At 54.9% G+C, this 6,789-nt stretch overlaps 1 long non-coding RNA gene across 1 annotated transcript; it reads right to left on the bottom strand.

The window, feature by feature from the left end:
- Window positions 1-506: 506 nt before the first annotated feature.
- LOC125158580 (uncharacterized) lies at window positions 507-6,541 on the bottom strand. Its single transcript, XR_007149441.1, has 3 exons — window positions 6,245-6,541; window positions 5,960-6,153; window positions 507-1,064 (listed from the first exon to the last, which is right to left on the bottom strand). It is a non-coding gene; the product is annotated as an uncharacterized LOC125158580 (long non-coding RNA).
- Window positions 6,542-6,789: the final 248 nt, after the last annotated feature.

Raw genomic sequence — 6,789 nt, 5'->3', positions numbered from 1 at the left:
GTGCTTTACCCTCTGCGCTCAGTTTAATCCCTGGGCTCACCACCTGGCCAAGGAGAGCTGCCCAAGAGACCTCGGCAGGCCAGTCTCTGACCTGAATTCCGCATTTCCTCTCCCCCTCCCCCCGCCCCCCCCTCCGCCACCCCTGCACCTGCTCCCCCTCCTCCCAGGGCCTCCCAGCGGCTGTCTGGTCCTTTCCTGTTCCCCCAGAGCACTCAGACAAGTGTGATGGGCCGGGCTACACCTCCCACCTCCCACCAGAGCCTGGTGGTAGCCGCGAAGCTCCCATCTAGCCCAGCCCCCTAGCCCCTGCCCCGGCACCCTCTATCTCAGGGTGTCTCTTCCTGTTTCTTTGCTGTAAGAACAGTGAGGCCCGAGAACCATGTGCCCGGACTCAGCGCGACAGAGACGTGAGCGGAGAACATAACTCCTCAATAGCTTCCAGAAGGGCTTCTACTCTGCCGCCTTCCTCCTTTCCTGCTGTTTATTGCTTTGGACACCCTTATGGGGGGGGGCGGGGGAGGGCGGCAGGGGCCAGGGGCGGAGACTCCCTCCTCCCCAGGCCCTTTTTAAAAAGAACAGTTGTGTTTCTTGCACCGGGCGGGAGATTGGGTTTCACCCTCCAGGTGTCTGCAGGGGAGCCCTCCACGGGTTTTGGGTCCCCTCTGCCTCGCAGGCCAGCCCTTCTAGCCACAGACAGGCCAGCTTCCTACTGGGTTTGCCTTTGGCCTGCTTGCCGCGGATGATGCCAGTGACAGCCCGGGGGCCTCGTTCCGCCCTGACTGCCGCCAACTAATTCTTTCCACAAATGTTCCAGGGCTGTTAACCGGCTCCTTAGCCCCAGAGCCCCCCGACGGCCTCTGGGCTTCTCCAGATTTCTCCAGAAGCTGCCACAATGGGCCTTTATCAGTCCTGGGATTCTCTGGGCCTTGAATAAAAAGCCAAGTCCTGTCCTGGCCAGGGAAGAGCCAGAGTAAGGAGTGCCTTCCTCCCTCTCTCCTTGGGTCAGGCTGAATTGCTTCCTTGTTCGGGCCTGGAGAGGTCGCTTGCTAAGAAGGCAGCGGACCCTGGATAGGCAGCGGAGAGAAAACTTCTGTTAAAATACGTTCACGTTAAAAAATACCACAAAGTACGAGCCTCTCCATGGTCTGGCTACCGCTGGCTACTTTTCTAGTCCAACATTACAGTTTACCGCTTGCCTCCCCAGACCAACCTAGCAGCTCCCGTGGGGTGGGGTGGGGAGCGTTGTTTGACGACGCCATGATGGGCACTGGGGGAGGGGGAGGGGAGAGGGCAGTGAGGCTACAAGACCTACTTTGTATGGGACAGACTCCTACGAAGAATCGCCCCCAAAGTAATGCCAGTAACAGCCCCCCCCCCCCGCGTTGAAAACGCACACCGGACTGACTTCTCTTTTCTGCGCCCCCCCACATGTTCACCGCACCCCCTTTGCTCAGCATCCCTTCAACCTGGAGAGCCCTCTCCCTACATTTCACAGGCCCCGGGAGCCCCATCCTCAAAGGCTTTCTCTCCCACAAAACGGCAAATCCCCTCTTCTAGTCATTACTTCTCCCTTGCCTGAATTTCCTCATCCACACTCTCATGAGGCATTTAGCGATCTCTTTATTGAGCTGGAGTGTGTGTGTGTGTGTGTGTGTGTGTGTGTGTACTCTTCTACTCTATGTTTATAAAGGGCAGGATCTTCATAGGACTCAACATTCCTCCTTCCTCTTCTTTCCCCCGACCACTGCCTGGTCTTTTCCCCAAGTCAAGCACGCCTGGCTCTTGGTGGGAGCGCCCGGGTGTCCGTCGAAGGAACCGATGAAGGAGCAGCCAGCACAGGACCGAGGTTAGGACTGTGGACCGAAGTCGGGTCCTTAAGTTCTACTCCCACGCCGTCATGCTGTTACCCCAAGCTCCCCTGAATCAGGCCCTCAGGGTCTAGCAGACCGACCCCTCCACTGCTGGGCTGCCCCGGCCGACCCCTGCCCAGTGCCATCACTCTCTTGCTTCAAACAGCCTCCGTGTGGGATTCTCCCCTCGCCGCCGCCTGCCCGCAGCTCAGTCTCTCCCGCTTCTGTCTGGAACTTCTCTCTCTCTCTCCCTCCCTCCTTCAATCCCCGTCCTTCTCAATATCTTGAGCCCAACTTTTTTTTTTTTTTTTTAATTTTTTTTTCAACTTTTTTTAAATTTATTTTTGGGACAGAGAGAGACAGAGCATGAACGGGGGAGGGGCAGAGAGAGAGAGGGAGACACAGAATCGGAAACAGGCTCCAGGCTCTGAGCCATCATCAGCCCAGAGCCCCACGCGGGGCTCGAACTCACGGACCGCGAGATCGTGCCCTGGCTGAAGTCGGACGCTTAACCGACTGCGCCACCCAGGCGCCCCTCTTGAGCCTAACTCAAAATCCCTCCGCTCCGGGAATGCGCCTCTGGCTGATGCGCCCCAGCTTTCCTAGCGGCTAAGGTCTCCCTTTATAAAAAGGATGCTGACTCTAGACCGCCTGCAACACGGGGATTGAGAATTGGACAACAAAAGAGCCGTGAGGCCTGCCCGAGCCCGTAGAGGCCCGGATGCTTTGGCAAGGCCCGGTGCACAGAGCTGGAAGAGAGAATACGTGGCAAAGTGCTGGCCTGGGGAAACCAGTTTAATACAGCCGAAAGAGAACGCCTTTGCAAGGAACGCTGGGTGGGTAGAGAGGAGGGTATCTTTCCAGCGCCCTCCAATCAAGCTACTTTGGAAGAGAGAGAGAAAAACCGAAAGGACAAGGCCACTTTGGGGGAGCTTAAAGCTGTCGTCATCCCTGCCGGCTAAGAGGAGCCGTCCAGATCAGCCAGAAAGGCCAGGATCACGCAAAGGCTTGGACCGTCTGAGTTCAGCTGAACCGGCTGCAAACACTTGGGTGAGGGGTGGGCAAACCACGGCCGGCAGGCCGAGTGCAGTCCGACTCACGGGGGTTTTTTACCAGCTCACAGTGGTGTCTACACTTCTACGTGGTTGGGAAAAAGCAAAAGAAAAATACAATTTGGTGATACATGACAGCGATGTAAAATTCAGACTTCGTTGTCCGGGAGCGAAGTTTCTTCGGAACACATTCGCGTTGCACTTCCAACGTCGGGGCTGAGTAGTTCCGACAGACCCCACGTGGCCTGCAAAACCCACAGTATTTACTCTTTGCCCCTTTACGGGACAAGTTTGCTGAGCCCCGACTCGGGGGATTGGATAGCCTCGGAGAAGAAAAAAAAAAAGAAGCGTGAGATTTGGAAGTCTCAGGGACCAAGGGGGCTGAGGGCTTGAAGTCCGACACAGTGTAATTGCTACCAGAGTTCTCGATCGTGTCCTGGAGAGCAAAGTTCTGCTGGGGCCCTGGCACACACGTTTATGATGCCCGCCGTTCTCCCTGGCTTGCACATGTTTCTGAACAGGACAGAAGACAGGAATGGCCGTAGCACACAGGTGGGAATTAGGAAGAAAGGAGGACCCGATGGTTCCTTAGAGATCTGAGGCTCTCCAGGCCTGGGATAAAAGTACTTCCTTTCCCTCCAGGAGGGATTTGCTGCTGGACAGTCCTTCCAAAGCTAGGAGAGGCCACAGTCAAGAAAGGGAGCCCAGTGCACAATAACTCCCAGAAACGGGGCCTCTGGGAGCGTCAGCCACTGGGTGGAGAAAGTCTCTTGGTTAAGGCCACATCTATCCTGGATAACCAGAGGTCCCAAAAGAACCGCAGATGCTACTCATTGTGGATTGTGCCAAAGCTGATCTCTACCAGGCGTCCGACAGCAGATGAGCTCGCCGTCTCTAGCTAGTAACTGCTTCCTGTCCTTGCTTGACTTTACCAACCTCTCAGTGTGAGCATTTCCCTCTCCCATGTCCCTAGCCCTCCCCTCTTCAAGATCCTGTCCCACACTCACTTCCTTCAGGGTCCCTTCCCTGTCTAACTCCGCCCCCACTGAAATCACAACAGTGTAGAACTGAGCAGGAGGCTTTCACATCCTCAGGGACAACCCCTTCATTTAGGTGAGGAGCGTGAGGGGACTTGCCCAGCGTCCCACTGGATGCTGGTGGCAAAGCCAGGGGTGGGATCCAGGTCTGCAGGCTCCCTGTCTAGTGCGGTTTCCATCCCATCTCTAGCTTCCAGATGTTCTCGATCTGAGGCTCCTTGTCCTGTCAATCCTTCTTGGCACTCACAAGTCGGTGAGTGCGTGTGAAATCTTCATCACTTTCACAAGCTTACTTTTATCCCCAGCTAGACTATCACAGGTGGGAGGCAGAGACAATGTCTTCTCTTTCGTGAGGCTCTCCATGCCAGGGAACTGCAGCGATCCTGACTGACACAATGGAACTCTGCGCTGGGCCCGACTTCCTAGATCTCTTGCTCCAGGAAGCAATCCCCATTTACTGGAAAGAACGTGGGTTCTAGAATTAGGAGGATTTGGGACTGGATTCTGACTCTGCCATTTACTAGCTTGGGAGACCTTGGGTAGCTTACCTAAATACATCAAGCATCCTCCCCCCCCCCCCTTATTAAAAACCTGAGGAAATGGGGACACCTGGCTGGCTCAGTCGGTAGAGCATGTGACTCTTGATCTCAGGGTCGTGAGTTGGAGCCCCGTGTTAGGTGTAGACATTACTTAAATATATAAATAAGTAAAATATGAAAAAAAAAAACCCTGAGGAAATGAATATCCACACTGCAGTGTTGTTGAGGAGTAAATGAAATGGTGGACGTGAAAATGCTTTGCACAGGGCTCTGAGCACAGATGCTCAAACTATTCTTGTTGCCTTTCCTATTTGTGTTCTAGGGGGCTGCCTGGCTCTCCCAATGTCAGGGACCAGGAAGCTTCTTTGGAATCCGGAGACAGCAATGGGCATCTCTGTGCCCTGATTCCATGCTGGCTATGGAGAAGGGGACATAGGGATCATCATGGGTCCGACCCCGATTTGATTCAAACAAGAAGATGCAGGAGGAATTGGGTTCTGGGCTTCTCCTCCCCAGGAGCCTAGATGTCTTGGAACAGGCGGCTTGGCTGAGCACTCAGGAAGCCGTGTGGGGTCCTTGTTTGAGGTTGACGGTGCAGCTTGGCCGGGCAAATGCCAAAGCATGTTTGGCACAAGGGCTCTGTGTTTTAGTCTGCTGTGCCACTGTTTGCACAAGTAGCTTCTTTTTTTTTTTTAATGTTTATTTCTTTATTTTCGAGAAAGAGAGAGTGCCTGCATGAATGGGGGAGGGGCAGAGAGCCAGGGAGAGAGCAGATCGTACGCAGGCTCCGTGCTGTCAGTGTAGAGCCCGGCTCGGGGCTTGAACCCATGAACGGTGAGATCATGACCTGAGCCGAAATCAAGAGTTGGGACGCTCAACCGACGGAGCCACCCAGGCGCCCCTGCACGAGTAGCTTCTTATCTTCAAGGTCCCACTCTCCCATCCTTACAGTGACAGCGGAAGTGAATCCACCAGCTGAGCTTGGGGGAGTGTCCGGCAGGTCCAGTGGGGCTCCGAGTCCCTCCTTCCCCTGCTACAGCCACAGCAGCGCATTTGTCACCTTGGTCCTTGCTGTCGTTTGAAGGAAGGGTTCCGTGACTGCAAAACTTTGACACCCACGGTCCTGGAAGCCGTGGTCAAAGGTTCCTTTCATCTCCTGGGTTTCAGGCCAGCCTGGGAAGGCCATGGCCTCTCTTGTCCACCAGATGGCAGCAACCGGCCTGCTGCCGCAGACCCCAGGCTTTGTGGGCAAGTACAAGACATTCAGGAAAAGACCTCGGGGAAGGGACTAGGAGGCCGCCAGCGGCAGGTCCGAGGATAAGTACACAGGTCGAGGTGACCCTTTGCAGACGGCTTCCTGATACGGAACCCCCGGGGGCATCTGTGGCTGTAAATATACCACGTGTCCCGGCCCAACCACCAGCCAAACGGCTGCTACCCCTCTTGGCCACGTGGGAGACAGCCACCCAGCTCAGCTTTACCTCTTTCTTAAACCCGGGAGGCTCCCGGGGAACTGGGTCCTCAGGCCTTGGCAGCCTGAGGTCAATTTGGGCAGCTCGCTCCGTGGTTGCTGAATTAATGAAACACAAGGGAGACCTCAGACAGGATCTCTTTCTGAGGTTCCGGGGGTTTCCTTTCAATTTCTCAAAACACTCATGAGGCGGAGCAGACAGACCTGCAAAGAGCAAGTTCCGAATTGACACACGAGCTGCTCCATTCGTTCAGCCCCCCCCCCCCCCCCCCGACCCCCGGTGATTACTGAGTACCTACTGTGCGCAGTCCTGGGATCAGAAGATGAGTCAGATACGGGTCCTTTATCCAGAGGCTGCTGCCACTCGGTCCAGATGACAGACGATCAGGTCACGTGTATCAAAGTGCCTTACATTGTTTGTCTTCTCCCTTCAGAGTTCTCTTCCTTATTTTCGGCGTGGGTCGACAGCTAAATGAGGAGGCCGCGAAATGGGGGACGAAACTGGGGAGGGGGGGTTGGAAGGAAGCCTGAGACAGCTCAGACGTTTGCCGCAAGGAATCCACAAGGCGAAATGCAGAACGGGCGACACTGTCTGTCGCTGATGGGTACGGATCTTAAAGCAGAGCGTCCCCCCCCCCCCCGCCCCCGCTTCTCCCATAAATTTTCCCAAAGAATTTGCCATCCAGGCTCTAACTGTTTCAGCTCGTAAATGCTCACTGCCAGATTCTTTCAGTTGCCTTAAAGATAAGACTTAGTGGTTCAATACTTCTTTTTTTTAAAGTTTATTTATTTTTTTAGTAATCTCTACACCCAACGTGGGGCGAACTCGCGACCCGGGGA

This window comes from Prionailurus viverrinus, unplaced genomic scaffold, assembly GCF_022837055.1.
Source record: "Prionailurus viverrinus isolate Anna unplaced genomic scaffold, UM_Priviv_1.0 scaffold_35, whole genome shotgun sequence".
Lineage (NCBI taxonomy): Eukaryota > Metazoa > Chordata > Mammalia > Carnivora > Felidae > Prionailurus > Prionailurus viverrinus.
The sequence above is the reverse complement of the archived record's forward strand: the minus strand, read 5'-3'. Positions and strand labels throughout refer to the sequence as shown.